This window comes from Pseudophryne corroboree, chromosome 4, assembly GCF_028390025.1.
Source record: "Pseudophryne corroboree isolate aPseCor3 chromosome 4, aPseCor3.hap2, whole genome shotgun sequence".
In the NCBI taxonomy this organism is placed as follows: Eukaryota; Metazoa; Chordata; class Amphibia; order Anura; family Myobatrachidae; genus Pseudophryne; species Pseudophryne corroboree.
This window is the reverse complement of record NC_086447.1, coordinates 26,293,076-26,311,336: the sequence shown is the minus strand read 5'-3', so window position 1 is coordinate 26,311,336 and position 18,261 is coordinate 26,293,076. Positions and strand designations below refer to the sequence as shown.

General features: G+C 31.9%; 24 non-coding genes across 24 annotated transcripts; all 24 read left to right on the top strand.

The window, feature by feature from the left end:
- Positions 1 to 568: 568 nt before the first annotated feature.
- TRNAV-AAC (transfer RNA valine (anticodon AAC)) lies at positions 569 to 641 on the top strand. The gene has a single exon. It is a non-coding gene; the product is annotated as a tRNA-Val (tRNA).
- A 1,589-nt stretch (positions 642 to 2,230) lies between these two features.
- TRNAV-CAC (transfer RNA valine (anticodon CAC)) lies at positions 2,231 to 2,303 on the top strand. Its single transcript has one exon. It is a non-coding gene; the product is annotated as a tRNA-Val (tRNA).
- Positions 2,304 to 2,732: 429 nt separating this feature from the next.
- Positions 2,733 to 2,805, top strand: TRNAV-AAC (transfer RNA valine (anticodon AAC)). Its single transcript has one exon. It is a non-coding gene; the product is annotated as a tRNA-Val (tRNA).
- An 868-nt stretch (positions 2,806 to 3,673) lies between these two features.
- On the top strand, positions 3,674 to 3,746 carry TRNAV-CAC (transfer RNA valine (anticodon CAC)). Its single transcript has one exon. It is a non-coding gene; the product is annotated as a tRNA-Val (tRNA).
- A 429-nt stretch (positions 3,747 to 4,175) lies between these two features.
- TRNAV-AAC (transfer RNA valine (anticodon AAC)) lies at positions 4,176 to 4,248 on the top strand. Its single transcript has one exon. It is a non-coding gene; the product is annotated as a tRNA-Val (tRNA).
- An 869-nt stretch (positions 4,249 to 5,117) lies between these two features.
- On the top strand, positions 5,118 to 5,190 carry TRNAV-CAC (transfer RNA valine (anticodon CAC)). The gene has a single exon. It is a non-coding gene; the product is annotated as a tRNA-Val (tRNA).
- A 430-nt stretch (positions 5,191 to 5,620) lies between these two features.
- TRNAV-AAC (transfer RNA valine (anticodon AAC)) lies at positions 5,621 to 5,693 on the top strand. Its single transcript has one exon. It is a non-coding gene; the product is annotated as a tRNA-Val (tRNA).
- Positions 5,694 to 6,342: 649 nt separating this feature from the next.
- Positions 6,343 to 6,415, top strand: TRNAV-AAC (transfer RNA valine (anticodon AAC)). Its single transcript has one exon. It is a non-coding gene; the product is annotated as a tRNA-Val (tRNA).
- Positions 6,416 to 7,063: 648 nt separating this feature from the next.
- Positions 7,064 to 7,136, top strand: TRNAV-AAC (transfer RNA valine (anticodon AAC)). The gene has a single exon. It is a non-coding gene; the product is annotated as a tRNA-Val (tRNA).
- Positions 7,137 to 8,004: 868 nt separating this feature from the next.
- TRNAV-CAC (transfer RNA valine (anticodon CAC)) lies at positions 8,005 to 8,077 on the top strand. Its single transcript has one exon. It is a non-coding gene; the product is annotated as a tRNA-Val (tRNA).
- Positions 8,078 to 8,506: 429 nt separating this feature from the next.
- TRNAV-AAC (transfer RNA valine (anticodon AAC)) lies at positions 8,507 to 8,579 on the top strand. Its single transcript has one exon. It is a non-coding gene; the product is annotated as a tRNA-Val (tRNA).
- A 650-nt stretch (positions 8,580 to 9,229) lies between these two features.
- On the top strand, positions 9,230 to 9,302 carry TRNAV-AAC (transfer RNA valine (anticodon AAC)). The gene has a single exon. It is a non-coding gene; the product is annotated as a tRNA-Val (tRNA).
- Positions 9,303 to 10,170: 868 nt separating this feature from the next.
- TRNAV-CAC (transfer RNA valine (anticodon CAC)) lies at positions 10,171 to 10,243 on the top strand. The gene has a single exon. It is a non-coding gene; the product is annotated as a tRNA-Val (tRNA).
- A 431-nt stretch (positions 10,244 to 10,674) lies between these two features.
- Positions 10,675 to 10,747, top strand: TRNAV-AAC (transfer RNA valine (anticodon AAC)). The gene has a single exon. It is a non-coding gene; the product is annotated as a tRNA-Val (tRNA).
- An 868-nt stretch (positions 10,748 to 11,615) lies between these two features.
- On the top strand, positions 11,616 to 11,688 carry TRNAV-CAC (transfer RNA valine (anticodon CAC)). The gene has a single exon. It is a non-coding gene; the product is annotated as a tRNA-Val (tRNA).
- A 429-nt stretch (positions 11,689 to 12,117) lies between these two features.
- TRNAV-AAC (transfer RNA valine (anticodon AAC)) lies at positions 12,118 to 12,190 on the top strand. Its single transcript has one exon. It is a non-coding gene; the product is annotated as a tRNA-Val (tRNA).
- A 649-nt stretch (positions 12,191 to 12,839) lies between these two features.
- Positions 12,840 to 12,912, top strand: TRNAV-AAC (transfer RNA valine (anticodon AAC)). Its single transcript has one exon. It is a non-coding gene; the product is annotated as a tRNA-Val (tRNA).
- An 868-nt stretch (positions 12,913 to 13,780) lies between these two features.
- TRNAV-CAC (transfer RNA valine (anticodon CAC)) lies at positions 13,781 to 13,853 on the top strand. Its single transcript has one exon. It is a non-coding gene; the product is annotated as a tRNA-Val (tRNA).
- Positions 13,854 to 14,283: 430 nt separating this feature from the next.
- Positions 14,284 to 14,356, top strand: TRNAV-AAC (transfer RNA valine (anticodon AAC)). The gene has a single exon. It is a non-coding gene; the product is annotated as a tRNA-Val (tRNA).
- A 646-nt stretch (positions 14,357 to 15,002) lies between these two features.
- On the top strand, positions 15,003 to 15,075 carry TRNAV-AAC (transfer RNA valine (anticodon AAC)). The gene has a single exon. It is a non-coding gene; the product is annotated as a tRNA-Val (tRNA).
- Positions 15,076 to 15,787: 712 nt separating this feature from the next.
- Positions 15,788 to 15,860, top strand: TRNAV-AAC (transfer RNA valine (anticodon AAC)). The gene has a single exon. It is a non-coding gene; the product is annotated as a tRNA-Val (tRNA).
- An 868-nt stretch (positions 15,861 to 16,728) lies between these two features.
- On the top strand, positions 16,729 to 16,801 carry TRNAV-CAC (transfer RNA valine (anticodon CAC)). Its single transcript has one exon. It is a non-coding gene; the product is annotated as a tRNA-Val (tRNA).
- Positions 16,802 to 17,230: 429 nt separating this feature from the next.
- On the top strand, positions 17,231 to 17,303 carry TRNAV-AAC (transfer RNA valine (anticodon AAC)). Its single transcript has one exon. It is a non-coding gene; the product is annotated as a tRNA-Val (tRNA).
- Positions 17,304 to 18,171: 868 nt separating this feature from the next.
- On the top strand, positions 18,172 to 18,244 carry TRNAV-CAC (transfer RNA valine (anticodon CAC)). Its single transcript has one exon. It is a non-coding gene; the product is annotated as a tRNA-Val (tRNA).
- Positions 18,245 to 18,261: the final 17 nt, after the last annotated feature.

The window sequence follows — 18,261 nt, the reverse complement described above, 5'->3', positions numbered from 1 at the left end:
TTTTAGCATGCCATACTGAATGTCAAAGATCATTTTTTATTGGATGATGGTCTCAAATTTTTCATGTAGTATCTGTAGTGTAGTGATTTCATGTTTGCCTCACACGTGAAAGGTCCCCAGTTCGAAATTGGCAGAAACATATTTTGTTACCTAAACACTTTGAATTGAATAATTTATATTTTGATAACTATCTACTGTTGCATTGCTCAATGAAAAAGCAAGCAAAAATCATATTGCAGAATATCAAAAGTCAATTTCCCTTCTACCATGCATATTGGATGGTGTTGCATTCATGAAGTACCTGTAGTGTAGAGTTATTCACATTTACCCAATATGCATAAGGTCCCCCTTCAAAATTGGTCAGAAATACATTAAAAAAATTTTTTTTAGTAAATACAATGATCAGAATTGATAATAAGTGAATGTGTCCTCTTGAAATGCAAAGTGGAAAAATAGCGTCAAAATTATTAGAAAATAGGAAAAAAAGTTTAGAAAAAATCATATTTCTAAGAAAAGCATGTGTCATTTGTACTTCCAGACTAGATAGTGATGGAATCCACAAGTGTCAGTTTCTGTAGGGTAGTGGTTATCACGTTCGCATAACACGCGAAAGGTCCCCAGTTCGAAACTGGGCAGAAACAATCTTTTAGCTTTAGAATTTTAAAACAATTAATTTTGGGGTAAAATGCTCAATAAAAATACAATCAGATAAAAAGTTTATTTTAGCATGCCATACTGAATGTCAAAGATCATTTTTTATTGGATGATGGTCTCAAATTTTTCATGTAGTATCTGTAGTGTAGTGATTTCATGTTTGCCTCACACGTGAAAGGTCCCCAGTTCGAAATTGGCAGAAACATATTTTGTTACCTAAACACTTTGAATTCAATAATTTATATTTTGATAACTATCTACTGTTGCATTGCTCAATGAAAAAGCAAGCAAAAAATCATATTGCAGAATATCAAAAGTCAGTTTCAATTCTACCATGCATATTGGATGGTGTTGCATTCATGAAGTACCTGTAGTGTAGAGTTATTCACATTTATCCAATATGCATAAGGTCCCCCTTCAAAATTGGTCAGAAAAACATTAAAAAAAATTTTTTTAGTAAATACAATGATCAGAATTGATAATAAGTGAATGTGTCCTCTTGAAATGCAAAGTGGAATAATAGCGTCAAAATTATTAGAAAATAGGAAAAAAAGTTTAGAAAAAATTATATTTCTAAGAAAAGCATGTGTCATGTGTACATCCAGACTAGATAGTGATGAAATTCACGAGAGTCAGTTTCTGTAGTGTAGTGGTTATCTCGTTCGTCTAACACGCGAAAGGTCCCCAGCTCGAAACTGGGCAGAAACAATCTTTTAGCTGTAGAATTTTAAAACAATTAATTTTTGGGTAAAATGCTCAATAAAAATACAATCAGATAAAAAGTTTATTTTAGCATGCCATACTGAATGTCAAAGATCATTTTTTACTGGATGATGGTCGCAAATTTTTCATGTAGTATCTGTAGTGTAGTGATTTCATGTTTGCCTCACGCGTGAAAGGTCCCCAGTTCGAAATTGGCAGAAACATATTTTGTTACCTAAACACTTTGAATTCAATAATTTATATTTTGATAACTATATACTGTTGCATTGCTCAATGAAAAAGCAAGCAAAAAATCATATTGCAGAATATCAAAAGTCAATTTCCCTTCTACCATGCATATTGGATGGTGTTGCATTCATGAAGTACCTGTAGTGTAGTATTATTCACATTTAGCCAATATGCATAAGGTTCCCCTTCAAAATTGGTCAGAAATACATTAAAAATAGATTTTTTTATTAAATACAATGATCAGAACTATTAATAAGTGAATGTGTCCTCTTGAAATGCAAAGTGGAAAAAATAGCATAGAAATTATTAGAAAATAGAAAAATAAGTTTAGAAAAAAAAATTCTAAGAAAACGGTTTGCCAATGGTACTTCCCGACTCCATAGTGATGAGATCTTCAAAAGTATGTTTCTGTATTGTAGTGGTTATCACATTCGCCTAAATCACAAAAGGTCCCCAGTTCGAAACTAGGCAGAAATATGCTGTTATCTTTAGAATTTTAAATCAAGTGATTTTCGGTTGAAATGCCAAATAAAAATGCAATCATATAAAAAGTTTATTTCAGAATGCCATAATGTATGTCAAAGATCATTTTTTATTGGATGGCGGGAGATTCTGTTTTCATGTAGTTTCTGTAGTGTAGTGGTTATCACGTTCGCCTCACACGTGAAAGGTCCCCAGTTCGAAACTGGGCAGAAACATATTTTGTTACCTAAACACTTTGAATTCAATAATTTATATTTTGATAACTATCTACTGTTGCATTGCTCAATGAAAAAGCAAGCAAAAATCATATTGCAGAATATCAAAAGTCAATTTCCCTTCTACCATGCATATTGGATGGTGTTGCATTCATGAAGTACCTGTAGTGTAGAGTTATTCACATTTACCCAATATGCATAAGGTCCCCCTTCAAAATTGGTCAGAAATACATAAAAAAAATTTTTTTTAGTAAATACAATGATCAGAATTGATAATAAGTGAATGTGTCCTGTTGAAATGCATAGTGGAAAAATAGCGTCAAAATTATTAGAAAATAGGAAAAAAAGTTTAGAAAAAATCATATTTCTAAGAAAAGCATGTGTCATTTGTACTTCCAGACTAGATAGTGATGGAATCCACAAGTGTCAGTTTCTGTAGTGTAGTGGTTATCACGTTCGCATAACACGCGAAAGGTCCCTAGTCCGAAACTGGGCAGAAACAATCTTTTAGCTTTAGAATTTTAAAACAATGAATTTTTGGGTAAAATGCTCAATAAAAATACAATCAGATAAAAAGTTTATTTTAGCATGCCATACTGAATGTCAAAGATCATTTTTTATTGGATGATGGTCTCAAATTTTTCATGTAGTATCTGTAGTGTAGTGATTTCATGTTTACCTCACACGTGAAAGGTCCCCAGTTCGAAATTGGCAGAAACATATTTTGTTACCTAAACACTTTGAATTCAATAATTTATATTTTGATAACTATCTACTGTTGCATTGCTCAATGAAAAAGCAAGCAAAAAATCATATTGCAGAATATCAAAAGTCAATTTCCCTTCTACCATGCATATTTTATGGTGTTGCATTCATGAAGTACCTGTAGTGTAGTATTATTCAAATTTAGCCAATATGCATAAGGTTCCCCTTCAAAATTGGTCAGAAATACATTAAAAATAGATTTTTTTATTAAATACAATGATCAGAACTATTAATATTTGAATGTGTCCTCTTGAGATGCAAAGTGGAAAAAATAGCATAGAAATTATTAGAAAATAGAAAAATAAGTTTAGAAAAAAAAATTCTAAGAAAACGGTTTGCCAATGGTACTTCCCGACTCCATAGTGATGAGATCTTCAAAAGTCAGTTTCTGTATTGTAGTGGTTATCACATTCGCCTAAAACACAAAAGGTCCCCAGTTCGAAACTGGGCAGAAATATGCTGTTATCTTTAGAATTTTAAAACAAGGGATTTTTGGTTGAAATGCCAAATAAAAATGCAATCATATAAAAAGTTTATTTCAGAATGTCATAATGTATGTCAAAGATCATTTTTTATTGGATGGCGGGAGATGCTGTTTCATTGTAGTTTCTGTAGTGTAGTGGTTATCACGTTCGCCTCACACGCGAAAGGTCCCCAGTTCGAAACTGGGCAGAAACATATTTTGTTACCTAAACACTTTGAATTCAATAATTTATATTTTGATAACTATCTACTGTTGCATTGCTCAATGAAAAAGCAAGCAAAAATCATATTGCAGAATATCAAAAGTCAATTTCCCTTCTACCATGCATATTGGATGGTGTTGCATTCATGAAGTACCTGTAGTGTAGAGTTATTCACATTTATCCAATATGCATAAGGTCCCCCTTCAAAATTGGTCAGAAATACATTAAAAAATTTTTTTTTAGTAAATACAATGATCAGAATTGATAATAAGTGAATGTGTCCTCTTGAAATGCAAAGTGGAAAAATAGCGTCAAAATTATTAGAAAATAGGAAAAAAAGTTTAGAAAAAATTATATTTCTAAGAAAAGCATGTGTCATGTGTACATCCAGACTAGATAGTGATGAAATTCACGAGAGTCAGTTTCTGTAGTGTAGTGGTTATCACGTTCGCCTAACACGCGAAAGGTCCCCAGTTCGAAACTGGGCAGAAACAATCTTTTAGCTGTAGAATTTTAAAACAATTAATTTTTGGGTAAAATGCTCAATAAAAATACAATCAGATAAAAAGTTTATTTTAGCATGCCATACTGAATGTCAAAGATCATTTTTTACTGGATGATGGTCGCAAATTTTTCATGTAGTATCTGTAGTGTAGTGATTTCATGTTTGCCTCACGCGTGAAAGGTCCCCAGTTCGAAATTGGCAGAAACATATTTTGTTACCTAAACACTTTGAATTCAATAATTTATATTTTGATAACTATATACTGTTGCATTGCTCAATGAAAAAGCAAGCAAAAAATCATATTGCAGAATATTAAAAAGTAAATTTCCCTTCTACCATGCATATTGGATGGTGTTGCATTCATGAAGTACCTGTAGTGTAGTATTATTCACATTTAGCCAATATGCATAAGGTTCCCCTTCAAAATTGGTCAGAAATACATTAAAAATAGATTTTTTTATTAAATACAATGATCAGAACTATTAATAAGTGAATGTGTCCTCTTGAAATGCAAAGTGGAAAAAATAGCATAGAAATTATTAGAAAATAGAAAAATAAGTTTAGAAAAAAAAATTCTAAGAAAACGGTTTGCCAATGGTACTTCCCGACTCCACAGTGATGAGATCTTCAAAAGTCAGTGTCTGTATTGTAGTGGTTATCACATTCGCCTAAAACACAAAAGGTCCCCAGTTCGAAACTAGGCAGAAATATGCTGTTATCTTTAGAATTTTAAAACAAGGGATTTTTGGTTGAAATGCCAAATAAAAATGCAATCATATAAAAAGTTTATTTCAGAATGTCATAATGTATGTCAAAGATCATTTTTTATTGGATGGCGGGAGATGCTGTTTCATTGTAGTTTCTGTAGTGTAGTGGTTATCACGTTCGCCTCACACGCGAAAGGTCCCCAGTTCGAAACTGGGCAGAAACATATTTTGTTACCTAAACACTTTGAATTCAATAATTTATATTTTGATAACTATCTACTGTTGCATTGCTCAATGAAAAAGCAAGCAAAAATCATATTGCAGAATATCAAAAGTCAATTTCCCTTCTACCATGCATATTGGATGGTGTTGCATTCATGAAGTACCTGTAGTGTAGAGTTATTCACATTTACCCAATATGCATAAGGTCCCCCTTCAAAATTGGTCAGAAATACATTCAAAAAATATTTTTTTTAGTAAATACAATGATCAGAATTGATAATAAGTGAATGTGTCCTCTTGAAATGCAAAGTGGAAAAATAGCGTCAAAATTATTAGAAAATAGGAAAAAAAGTTTAGAAAAAATTATATTTCTAAGAAAAGCATGTGTCATTTGTACTTCCAGACTAGATAGTGATGGGACCACGCGAGTCAGTTTCTGTAGTGTAGTGGTTATCACGTTCGCCTAACACGTGAAAGATCCCCAGTTCGAAACTGGGCAGAAACAATCTTTTAGCTTTAGAATTTTAAAACAATTAATTTTTGGGTAAAATGCTCAATAAAAATACAATCAGATAAAAAGTTTATTTTAGCATGCCATACTGAATGTCAAAGATCATTTTTTATTGGATGATGGTCTCAAATTTTTCATGTAGTATCTGTAGTGTAGTGATTTCATGTTTGCCTCACACGTGAAAGGTCCCCAGTTCGAAATTGGCAGAAACATATTTTGTTACCTAAACACTTTGAATTCAATAATTTATATTTTGATAACTATCTACTGTTGCATTGCTCAATGAAAAAGCAAGCAAAAAATCATATTGCAGAATATCAAAAGTCAGATTCAATTCTACCATGCATATTGGATGGTGTTGCATTCATGAAGTACCTGTAGTGTAGAGTTATTCACATTTATCCAATATGCATAAGGTCCCCCTTCAAAATTGGTCAGAAATACATAAAAAAAATTTTTTTTTAGTAAATACAATGATCAGAATTGATAATAAGTGAATGTGTCCTCTTGAAATGCAAAGTGGAAAAATAGCGTCAAAATTATTAGAAAATAGGAAAAAAAGTTTAGAAAAAATCATATTTCTAAGAAAAGCATGTGTCATTTGTACTTCCAGACTAGATAGTGATGGAATCCACAAGTGTCAGTTTCTGTAGTGTAGTGGTTATCACGTTCGCATAACACGCGAAAGGTCCCCAGTTCGAAACTGGGCAGAAACAATCTTTTAGCTTTAGAATTTTAAAACAATGAATTTTTGGGTAAAATGCTCAATAAAAATACAATCAGATAAAAAGTTTATTTTAGCATGCCATACTGAATATCAAAGATCATTTTTTATTGGATGATGGTCTCAAATTTTTCATGTAGTATCTGTAGTGTAGTGATTTCATGTTTGCCTCACACGTGAAAGGTCCCCAGTTCGAAATTGGCAGAAACATATTTTGTTACCTAAACACTTTGAATTCAATAATTTATATTTTGATAACTATCTACTGTTGCATTGCTCAATGAAAAAGCAAGCAAAAAATCATATTGCAGAATATCAAAAGTCAATTTCAATTCTACCATGCATATTGGATGGTGTTGCATTCATGAAGTACCTGTAGTGTAGAGTTATTCACATTTATCCAATATGCATAAGGTCCCCCTTCAAAATTGGTCAGAAATACATAAAAAAAAAATTTTTTAGTAAATACAATGATCAGAATTGATAATAAGTGAATGTGTCCTCTTGAAATGCAAAGTGGAAAAATAGCATCAAAATTATTAGAAAATAGGAAAAAAAGTTTAGAAAAAATCATATTTCTAAGAAAAGCATGTGTCATTTGTACTTCCAGACTAGATAGTGATGGAATCCACAAGTGTCAGTTTCTGTAGTATAGTGGTTATCACGTTCGCATAACACGCGAAAGGTCCCCAGTTTGAAACTGGGCAGAAACAATCTTTTAGCTTTAGAATTTTAAAACAATGAATTTTTGGGTAAAATGCTCAATAAAAATACAATCAGATAAAAAGTTCATTTTAGCATGCCATACTGAATATCAAAGATCATTTTTTATTGGATGATGGTCTCAAATTTTTCATGTAGTATCTGTAGTGTAGTGATTTCATGTTTACCTCACACGTGAAAGGTCCCCAGTTCGAAATTGGCAGAAACATATTTTGTTACCTAAACACTTTGAATTCAATAATTTATATTTTGATAACTATCTACTGTTGCATTGCTCAATGAAAAAGCAAGCAAAAAATCATATTGCAGAATATCAAAAGTCAATTTCCCTTCTACCATGCATATTGGATGGTGTTGCATTCATGAAGTACCTGTAGTGTAGTATTATTCACATTTAGCCAATATGCATAAGGTTCCCCTTCAAAATTGGTCAGAAATACATTAAAAATAGATTTTTTTATTAAATACAATGATCAGAACTATTAATAAGTGAATGTGTCCTCTTGAGATGCAAAGTGGAAAAAATAGCATAGAAATTATTAGAAAATAGAAAAATAAGTTTAGAAAAAAAAATTCTAAGAAAACGGTTTGCCAATGGTACTTCCCGACTCCATAGTGATGAGATCTTCAAAAGTCAGTTTCTGTATTGTAGTGGTTATCACAATCGCCTAAAACACAAAAGGTCCCCAGTTCGAAACTGGGCAGAAATATGCTGTTATCTTTAGAATTTTAAAACAAGGGATTTTTGGTTGAAATGCCAAATAAAAATGCAATCATATAAAAAGTTTATTTCAGAATGTCATAATGTATGTCAAAGATCATTTTTTATTGGATGGCGGGAGATGCTGTTTCATTGTAGTTTCTGTAGTGTAGTGGTTATCACGTTCGCCTCACACGCGAAAGGTCCCCAGTTCGAAACTGGGCAGAAACATATTTTGTTACCTAAACACTTTGAATTCAATAATTTATATTTTGATAACTATCTACTGTTGCATTGCTCAATGAAAAAGCAAGCAAAAATCATATTGCAGAATATCAAAAGTCAATTTCCCTTCTACCATGCATATTGGATGGTGTTGCATTCATGAAGTACCTGTAGTGTAGAGTTATTCACATTTACCCAATATGCATAAGGTCCCCCTTCAAAATTGGTCAGAAATACATTCAAAAAATATTTTTTTAGTAAATACAATGATCAGAATTGATAATAAGTGAATGTGTCCTCTTGAAATGCAAAGTGGAAAAATAGCGTCAAAATTATTAGAAAATAGGAAAAAAAGTTTAGAAAAAATTATATTTCTAAGAAAAGCATGTGTCATTTGTACTTCCAGACTAGATAGTGATGGGACCACGTGAGTCAGTTTCTGTAGTGTAGTGGTTATCACGTTCGCCTAACACGTGAAAGATCCCCAGTTCGAAACTGGGCAGAAACAATCTTTTAGCTTTAGAATTTTAAAACAATTAATTTTTGGGTAAAATGCTCAATAAAAATACAATCAGATAAAAAGTTTATTTTAGCATGCCATACTGAATGTCAAAGATCATTTTTTATTGGATGATGGTCTCAAATTTTTCATGTAGTATCTGTAGTGTAGTGATTTCATGTTTGCCTCACACGTGAAAGGTCCCCAGTTCGAAATTGGCAGAAACATATTTTGTTACCTAAATACTTTGAATTCAATAATTTATATTTTGATAACTATCTACTGTTGCATTGCTCAATGAAAAAGCAAGCAAAAAAATCATATTGCAGAATATCAAAAGTCAATTTCAATTCTACCATGCATATTGGATGGTGTTGCATTCATGAAGTACCTGTAGTGTAGAGTTATTCACATTTATCCAATATGCATAAGGTCCCCCTTCAAAATTGGTCAGAAATACATTAAAAATTTTTTTTTTTAGTAAATACAATGATCAGAATTGATAATTAGTGAATGTGTCCTCTTGAAATGCAAAGTGGAAAAATAGCATCAAAATTATTAGAAAATAGGAAAAAAAGTTTAGAAAAAATTATATTTCTAAGAAAAGCATGTGTCATTTGTACTTCCAGACTAGATAGTGATGGGATTCACGAGAGTCAGTTTCTGTAGTGTAGTGGTTATCACGTTCGCCTAACATGCGAAAGGTCCCCAGTTCGAAACTGGGCAGAAACAGTCTTTTAGCTTTAGAATTTTAAAACAATGAATTTTTGGGTAAAATGCTCAATAAAAATACAATCAGATAAAAAGTTTATTTTAGCATGCCATACTGAATGTCAAAGATCATTTTTTATTGGATGATGGTCGCAAATTTTTCATGTAGTATCTGTAGTGTAGTGATTTCATGTTTGCCTCACGCGTGAAAGTTCCCCAGTTCGAAATTGGCAGAAACATATTTTGTTACCTAAACACTTTGAATTCAATAATTTATATTTTGATAACTATATACTGTTGCATTGCTCAATGAAAAAGCAAGCAAAAAATCATATTGCAGAATATCAAAAGTCAATTTCCCTTCTACCATGCATATTGGATGGTGTTGCATTCATGAAGTACCTGTAGTGTAGTATTATTCACATTTAGCCAATATGCATAAGGTTCCCCTTCAAAATTGGTCAGAAATACATTAAAAATAGATTTTTTTATTAAATACAATGATCAGAACTATTAATAAGTGAATGTGTCCTCTTGAAATGCAAAGTGCAAAAAATAGCATAGAAATTATTAGAAAATAGAAAAATAAGTTTAGAAAAAAAAATTCTAAGAAAACGGTTTGCCAATGGTACTTCCCGACTCCATAGTGATGAGATCTTCAAAAGTCAGTTTCTGTATTGTAGTGGTTATCACATTCGCCTAAAACACAAAAGGTCCCCAGTTCGAAACTGGGCAGAAATATGCTGTTATCTTTAGAATTTTAAATCAAGGGATTTTTGGTTGAAATGCCAAATAAAAATGCAATCATATAAAAAGTTTATTTCAGAATGCCATAATGTATGTCAAAGATCATTTTTTATTGGATGGCGGGAGATGCTGTTTTATTGTAGTTTCTGTAGTGTAGTGGTTATCACGTTCGCCTCACACGCGAAAAGTCCCCAGTTCGAAACTGGGCAGAAACATATTTTGTTACCTAAACACTTTGAATTCAATAATTTATATTTTGATAACTATCTACTGTTGCATTGCTCAATGAAAAAGCAAGCAAAAATCATATTGCAGAATATCAAAAGTCAATTTCCCTTCTACCATGCATATTGGATGGTGTTGCATTCATGAAGTACCTGTAGTGTAGAGTTATTCACATTTATCCAATATGCATAAGGTCCCCCTTCAAAATTGGTCAGAAATACATTAAACATTTTTTTTTTAAGTAAATACAATGATCAGAATTGATAATAAGTGAATGTGTCCTCTTGAAATGCAAAGTGGAAAAATAGCGTCAAAATTATTAGAAAATAGGAAAAAAAAGTTTAGAAAAAATTATTTTTCTAAGAAAAGCATGTGTCATTTGTACTTCCAGACTAGATAGTGATGGGATTCACGAGAGTCAGTTTCTGTAGTGTAGTGGTTATCACGTTCGCCTAACATGCGAAAGGTCCCCAGTTCGAAACTGGGCAGAAACAGTCTTTTAGCTTTAGAATTTTAAAACAATGAATTTTTGGGTAAAATGCTAAATAAAAATACAATCAGATAAAAAGTTTATTTTAGCATGCCATACTGAATGTCAAAGATCATTTTTTATTGGATGATGGTCGCAAATTTTTCATGTAGTATCTGTAGTGTAGTGATTTCATGTTTGTCTCACGCGTGAAAGGTCCCCAGTTCGAAATTGGCAGAAACATATTTTGTTACCTAAACACTTTGAATTCAATAATTTATATTTTGATAACTATATACTGTTGCATTGCTCAATGAAAAAGCAAGCAAAAAATCATATTGCAAAATATAAAAAGTCAATTTCCCTTCTACCATGCATATTGGATGGTGTTGCATTCATGAAGTACCTGTAGTGTAGTATTATTCACATTTAGCCAATATGCATAAGGTTCCCCTTCAAAATTGGTCAGAAATACATTAAAAATAGATTTTTTTATTAAATACAATGATCAGAACTATTAATAAGTGAATGTGTCCTCTTGAGATGCAAAGTGGAAAAAATAGCATAGAAATTATTAGAAAATAGAAAAATAAGTTTAGAAAAAAAAATTCTAAGAAAACGGTTTGCCAATGGTACTTCCCGACTCCATAGTGATGAGATCTTCAAAAGTCAGTTTCTGTATTGTAGTGGTTATCACATTCGCCTAAAACACAAAAGGTCCCCAGTTCGAAACTGGGCAGAAATATGCTGTTATCTTTAGAATTTTAAAACAAGGGATTTTTGGTTGAAATGCCAAATAAAAATGCAATCATATAAAAAGTTTATTTCAGAATGTCATAATGTATGTCAAAGATCATTTTTTATTGGATGGCGGGAGATGCTGTTTCATTGTAGTTTCTGTAGTGTAGTGGTTATCACGTTCGCCTCACACGCGAAAGGTCCCCAGTTCGAAACTGGGCAGAAACATATTTTGTTACCTAAACACTTTGAATTCAATAATTTATATTTTGATAACTATCTACTGTTGCATTGCTCAATGAAAAAGCAAGCAAAAATCATATTGCAGAATATCAAAAGTCAATTTCCCTTCTACCATGCATATTGGATGGTGTTGCATTCATGAAGTACCTGTAGTGTAGAGTTATTTACATTTACCCAATATGCATAAGGTCCCCCTTCAAAATTGGTCAGAAATACATTCAAAAAATATTTTTTTAGTAAATACAATGATCAGAATTGATAATAAGTGAATGTGTCCTCTTGAAATGCAAAGTGGAAAAATAGCGTCAAAATTATTAGAAAATAGGAAAAAAAGTTTAGAAAAAATTATATTTCTAAGAAAAGCATGTGTCATTTGTACTTCCAGACTAGATAGTGATGGGACCACGTGAGTCAGTTTCTGTAGTGTAGTGGTTATCACGTTCGCCTAACACGTGAAAGATCCCCAGTTCGAAACTGGGCAGAAACAATCTTTTAGCTTTAGAATTTTAAAACAATTAATTTTTGGGTAAAATACTCAATAAAAATACAATCAGATAAAAAGTTTATTTTAGCATGCCATACTGAATGTCAAAGATCATTTTTTATTGGATGATGGTCTCAAATTTTTCATGTAGTATCTGTAGTGTAGTGATTTCATGTTTGCCTCACACGTGAAAGGTCCCCAGTTCAAAATTGGCAGAAACATATTTTGTTACCTAAACACTTTGAATTCAATAATTTATATCTTGATAACTATCTACTGTTGCATTGCTCAATGAAAAAGCAAGCAAAAAATCATATTGCAGAATATCAAAAGTCAATTTCAATTCTACCATGCATATTGGATGGTGTTGCATTCATGAAGTACCTGTAGTGTAGAGTTATTCACATTTATCCAATATGCATAAGGTCCCCCTTCAAAATTGGTCAGAAATACATTAAAAAAAAATTTTTTTAGTAAATACAATGATCAGAATTGATAATAAGTGAATGTGTCCTCTTGAAATGCAAAGTGGAAAAATAGCATCAAAATTATTAGAAAATAGGAAAAAAAGTTTAGAAAAAATTATATTTCTAAGAAAAGCATGTGTCATTTGTACTTCCAGACTAGATAGTGATGGGATTCACGAGAGTCAGTTTCTGTAGTGTAGTGGTTATCACGTTTGCCTAACACGCGAAAGGTCCCCAGTTCGAAACTGGGCAGAATCAGTCTTTTAGCTTTAGAATTTTAAAACAATGAATTTTTGGGTAAAATGCTCAATAAAAATACAATCAGATAAAAAGTTTATTTTAGCATGCCATACTGAATGTCAAAGATCATTTTTTATTGGATGATGGTCGCAAATTTTTCATGTAGTATCTGTAGTGTAGTGATTTCATGTTTGCCTCACGCGTGAAAGTTCCCCAGTTCGAAATTGGCAGAAACATATTTTGTTACCTAAACACTTTGAATTCAATAATTTATATTTTGATAACTATATACTGTTGCATTGCTCAATGAAAAAGCAAGCAAAAAATCATATTGCAGAATATCAAAAGTCAATTTCCCTTCTACCATGCATATTGGATGGTGTTGCATTCATGAAGTACCTGTAGTGTAGTATTATTCACATTTAGCCAATATGCATAAGGTTCCCCTTCAAAATTGGTCAGAAATACATTAAAAATAGATTTTTTTATTAAATACAATGATCAGAACTATTAATAAGTGAATGTGTCCTCTTGAAATGCAAAGTGGAAAAAATAGCATAGAAATTATTAGAAAATAGAAAAATAAGTTTAGAAAAAAAAATTCTAAGAAAACGGTTTGCCAATGGTACTTCCCGACTCCATAGTGATGAGATCTTCAAAAGTCAGTTTCTGTATTGTAGTGGTTATCACATTCGCCTAAAACACAAAAGATCCCCAGTTCGAAACTGGGCAGAAATATGCTGTTATCTTTAGAATTTTAAATCAAGGGATTTTTGGTTGAAATGCCAAATAAAAATGCAATCATATAAAAAGTTTATTTCAGAATGCCATAATGTATGTCAAAGATCATTTTTTATTGGATGGCGGGAGATGCTGTTTTATTGTAGTTTCTGTAGTGTAGTGGTTATCACGTTCGCCTCACACGCGAAAGGTCCCCAGTTCGAAACTGGGCAGAAACATATTTTGTTACCTAAACACTTTGAATTCAATAATTTATATTTTGATAACTATCTACTGTTGCATTGCTCAATGAAAAAGCAAGCAAAAATCATATTGCAGAATATCAAAAGTCAATTTCCCTTCTACCATGCATATTGGATGGTGTTGCATTCATGAAGTACCTGTAGTGTAGAGTTATTCACATTTACCCAATATGCTTAAGGTCCCCCTTCAAAATTGGTCAGAAATACATTCAAAAAATATTTTTTTTAGTAAATACAATGATCAGAATTGATAATAAGTGAATGTGTCCTCTTGAAATGCAAAGTGGAAAAATAGCGTCAAAATTATTAGAAAATAGGAAAAAAAGTTTAGAAAAAATTATATTTCTAAGAAAAGCATGTGTCATTTGTACTTCCAGACTAGATAGTGATGGGACCACGCGAGTCAGTTTCTGTAGTGTAGTGGTTATCACGTTCGCCTAACACGTGAAAGATCCCCAGTTCGAAACTGGGCAGAAACAATCTTTTAGCTTTAGAATTTTAAAACAATTAATTTTTGGGTAAAATGCTCAATAAAAATACAATCAGATAAAAAGTTTATTTTAGCATGCCATACTGAATGTCAAAGATCATTTTTTATTGGATGATGGTCTCAAATTTTTCATGTAGTATCTGTAGTGTAGTGATTTCATGTTTGCCTCACACGTGAAAGGTCCCCAGTTCGAAATTGGCAGAAACATATTTTGTTACCTAAACACTTTGAATTCAATAATTTATATTTTGATAACTATCTACTGTTGCATTGCTCAATGAAAAAGCAAGCAAAAATCATATTGCAGAATATCAAAAGTAAATTTCCCTTCTACCATGCATATTGGATGGTGTTGCATTCATGAAGTACCTGTAGTGTAGAGTTATTCACATTTACCCAATATGCATAAGGTCCCCCTTCAAAATTGGTCAGAAATACATTAAAAAATTTTTTTTAGTAAATACAATGATCAGAATTGATAATAAGTGAATGTGTCCTCTTGAAATGCAAAGTGGAAAAATAGCGTCAAAATTATTAGAAAATAGGAAAAAAAGTTTAGAAAAAATCATATTTCTAAGAAAAGCATGTGTCATTTGTACTTCCAGACTAGATAGTGATGGAATCCACAAGTGTCAGTTTCTGTAATGTAGTGGTTATCACGTTCGCATAACACGCGAAAGGTCCCCAGTTCGAAACTGGGCAGAAACAATCTTTTAGCTTTAGAATTTTAAAACAATGAATTTTTGGGTAAAATGCTCAATAAAAATACAATCAGATAAAAAGTTTATTTTAGCATGCCATACTGAATATCAAAGATCATTTTTTATTGGATGATGGTCTCAAATTTTTCATGTAGTATCTGTAGTGTAGTGATTTCATGTTTACCTCACACGTGAAAGGTCCCCAGTTCGAAATTGGCAGAAACAATTGTAGTGGTTATCACGTTCGCCTCACACGCGAGAGGTCCCCAGTTCGAAACTGGGCAGAAACATATTTTGTTACCTAAACACTTTGAATTCAATAATTTATATTTTGATAACTATCTACTGTTGCATTGCTCAATGAAAAAGCAAGCAAAAATCATATTGCAGAATATCAAAAGTCAATTTCCCTTCTACCATGCATATTGGATGGTGTTGCATTCATGAAGTACCTGTAGTGTAGAGTTATTCACATTTACCCAATATGCATAAGGTCTCCCTTCAAAATTGGTCAGAAATACATTCAAAAAATATTTTTTTATTAAATACAATGATCAGAATTGATAATAAGTGAATGTGTCCTCTTGAAATGCAAAGTGGAAAAATAGCGTCAAAATTATTAGAAAATAGGAAAAAAAGTTTAGAAAAAATTATATTTCTAAGTAAAGCATGTGTCATTTGTACTTCCAGACTAGATAGTGATGGGACCACGCGAGTCAGTTTCTGTAGTGTAGTGGTTATCACGTTCGCCTAACACGTGAAAGATCCCCAGTTCGAAACTGGGCAGAAACAATCTTTTAGCTTTAGAATTTTAAAACAATTAATTTTTGGGTAAAATGCTCAATAAAAATACAATCAGATAAAAAGTTTATTTTAGCATGCCATACTGAATGTCAAAGATCATTTTTTACTGGATGATGGTCGCAAATTTTTCATGTAGTATCTGTAGTGTAGTGATTTCATGTTTGCCTCACGCGTGAAAGGTCCCCAGTTCGAAATTGGCAGAAACATATTTTGTTACCTAAACACTTTGAATTCAATAATTTATATTTTGATAACTATATACTGTTGCATTGCTCAATGAAAAAGCAAGCAAAAAATCATATTGCAGAATATCAAAAGTCAATTTCCCTTCTACCATGCATATTGGATGGTGTTGCATTCATGAAGTACCTGTAGTGTAGTATTATTCACATTTAGCCAATATGCATAAGGTTCCCCTTCAAAATTGGTCAGAAATACATTAAAAATAGATTTTTTTATTAAATACAATGATCAGAACTATTAATAAGTGAATGTGTCCTCTTGAAATGCAAAGTGGAAAAAATAGCATAGAAATTATTAGAAAATAGAAAAATAAGTTTAGAAAAAAAAATTCTAAGAAAACGGTTTGCCAATGGTACTTCCCGACTCCATAGTGATGAGATCTTCAAAAGTCAGTTTCTGTATTGTAGTGGTTATCACATTCGCCTAAAACACAAAAGGTCCCCAGTTCGAAACTAGGCAGAAATATGCTGTTATCTTTAGAATTTTAAATCAAGGGATTTTCGGTTGAAATGCCAAATAAAAATGCAATCATATAAAAAGTTTATTTCAGAATGCCATAATGTATGTCAAAGATCATTTTTTATTGGATGGCGGGAGATTCTGTTTTCATGTAGTTTCTGTAGTGTAGTGGTTATCACGTTCGCCTCACACGCGAAAGGTCCCCAGTTCGAAACTGGGCAGAAACATATTTTGTTACCTAAACACTTTGAATTCAATAATTTATATTTTGATAACTATCTACTGTTGCATTGCTCAATGAAAAAGCAAGCAAAAATCATATTGCAGAATATCAAAAGTCAATTTCCCTTCTACCATGCATATTGGATGGTGTTGCATTCATGAAGTACCTGTAGTGTAGAGTTATTCACATTTACCCAATATGCATAAGGTCCCCCTTCAAAATTGGTCAGAAATACATGAAAAAAATTTTTTTTAGTAAATACAATGATCAGAATTGATAATAAGTGAATGTGTCCTCTTGAAATGCAAAGTGGAAAAATAGCGTCAAAATTATTAGAAAATAGGAAAAAAAGTTTAGAAAAAATCATATTTCTAAGAAAAGCATGTGTCATTTGTACTTCCAGACTAGATAGTGATGGAATCCACAAGTGTCAGTTTCTGTAGTGTAGTGGTTATCACGTTCGCATAACACGCGAAAGGTCCCCAGTTCGAAACTGGGCAGAAACAATCTTTTAGCTTTAGAATTTTAAAACAATGAATTTTTGGGTAAAATGCTCAATAAAAATACAATCAGATAAAAAGTTTATTTTAGCATGCCATACTGAATATCAAAGATCATTTTTTATTGGATGATGGTCTCAAATTTTTCATGTAGTATCTGTAGTGTAGTGATTTCATGTTTACCTCACACGTGAAAGGTCCCCAGTTCGAAATTGGCAGAAACATATTTTGTTACCTAAACACTTTGAATTCAATAATTTATATTTTGATAACTATCTACTGTTGCATTGCTCAATGAAAAAGCAAGCAAAAAATCATATTGCAGAATATCAAAAGTCAATTTCCCTTCTACCATGCATATTGGATGGTGTTGCATTCATGAAGTACCTGTAGTGTAGTATTATTCACATTTAGCCAATATGCATAAGGTTCCCCTTCAAAATTGGTCAGAAATACATTAAAAATAGATTTTTTTATTAAATACAATGATCAGAACTATTAATAAGTGAATGTGTCCTCTTGAGATGCAAAGTGGAAAAAATAGCATAGAAATTATTAGAAAATAGAAAAATAAGTTTAGAAAAAAAAATTCTAAGAAAACGGTTTGCCAATGGTACTTCCCGACTCCATAGTGATGAGATCTTCAAAAGTCAGTTTCTGTATTGTAGTGGTTATCACATTCGCCTAAAACACAAAAGGTCCCCAGTTCGAAACTGGGCAGAAATATGCTGTTATCTTTAGAATTTTAAAACAAGGGATTTTTGGTTGAAATGCCAAATAAAAATGCAATCATATAAAAAGTTTATTTCATAATGTCATAATGTATGTCAAAGATCATTTTTTATTGGATGGCGGGAGATGCTGTTTCATTGTAGTTTCTGTAGTGTAGTGGTTATCACGTTCGCCTCACACGCGAAAGGTCCCCAGTTCGAAACTGGGCAGAAACATATTTTGTTACCTAAAC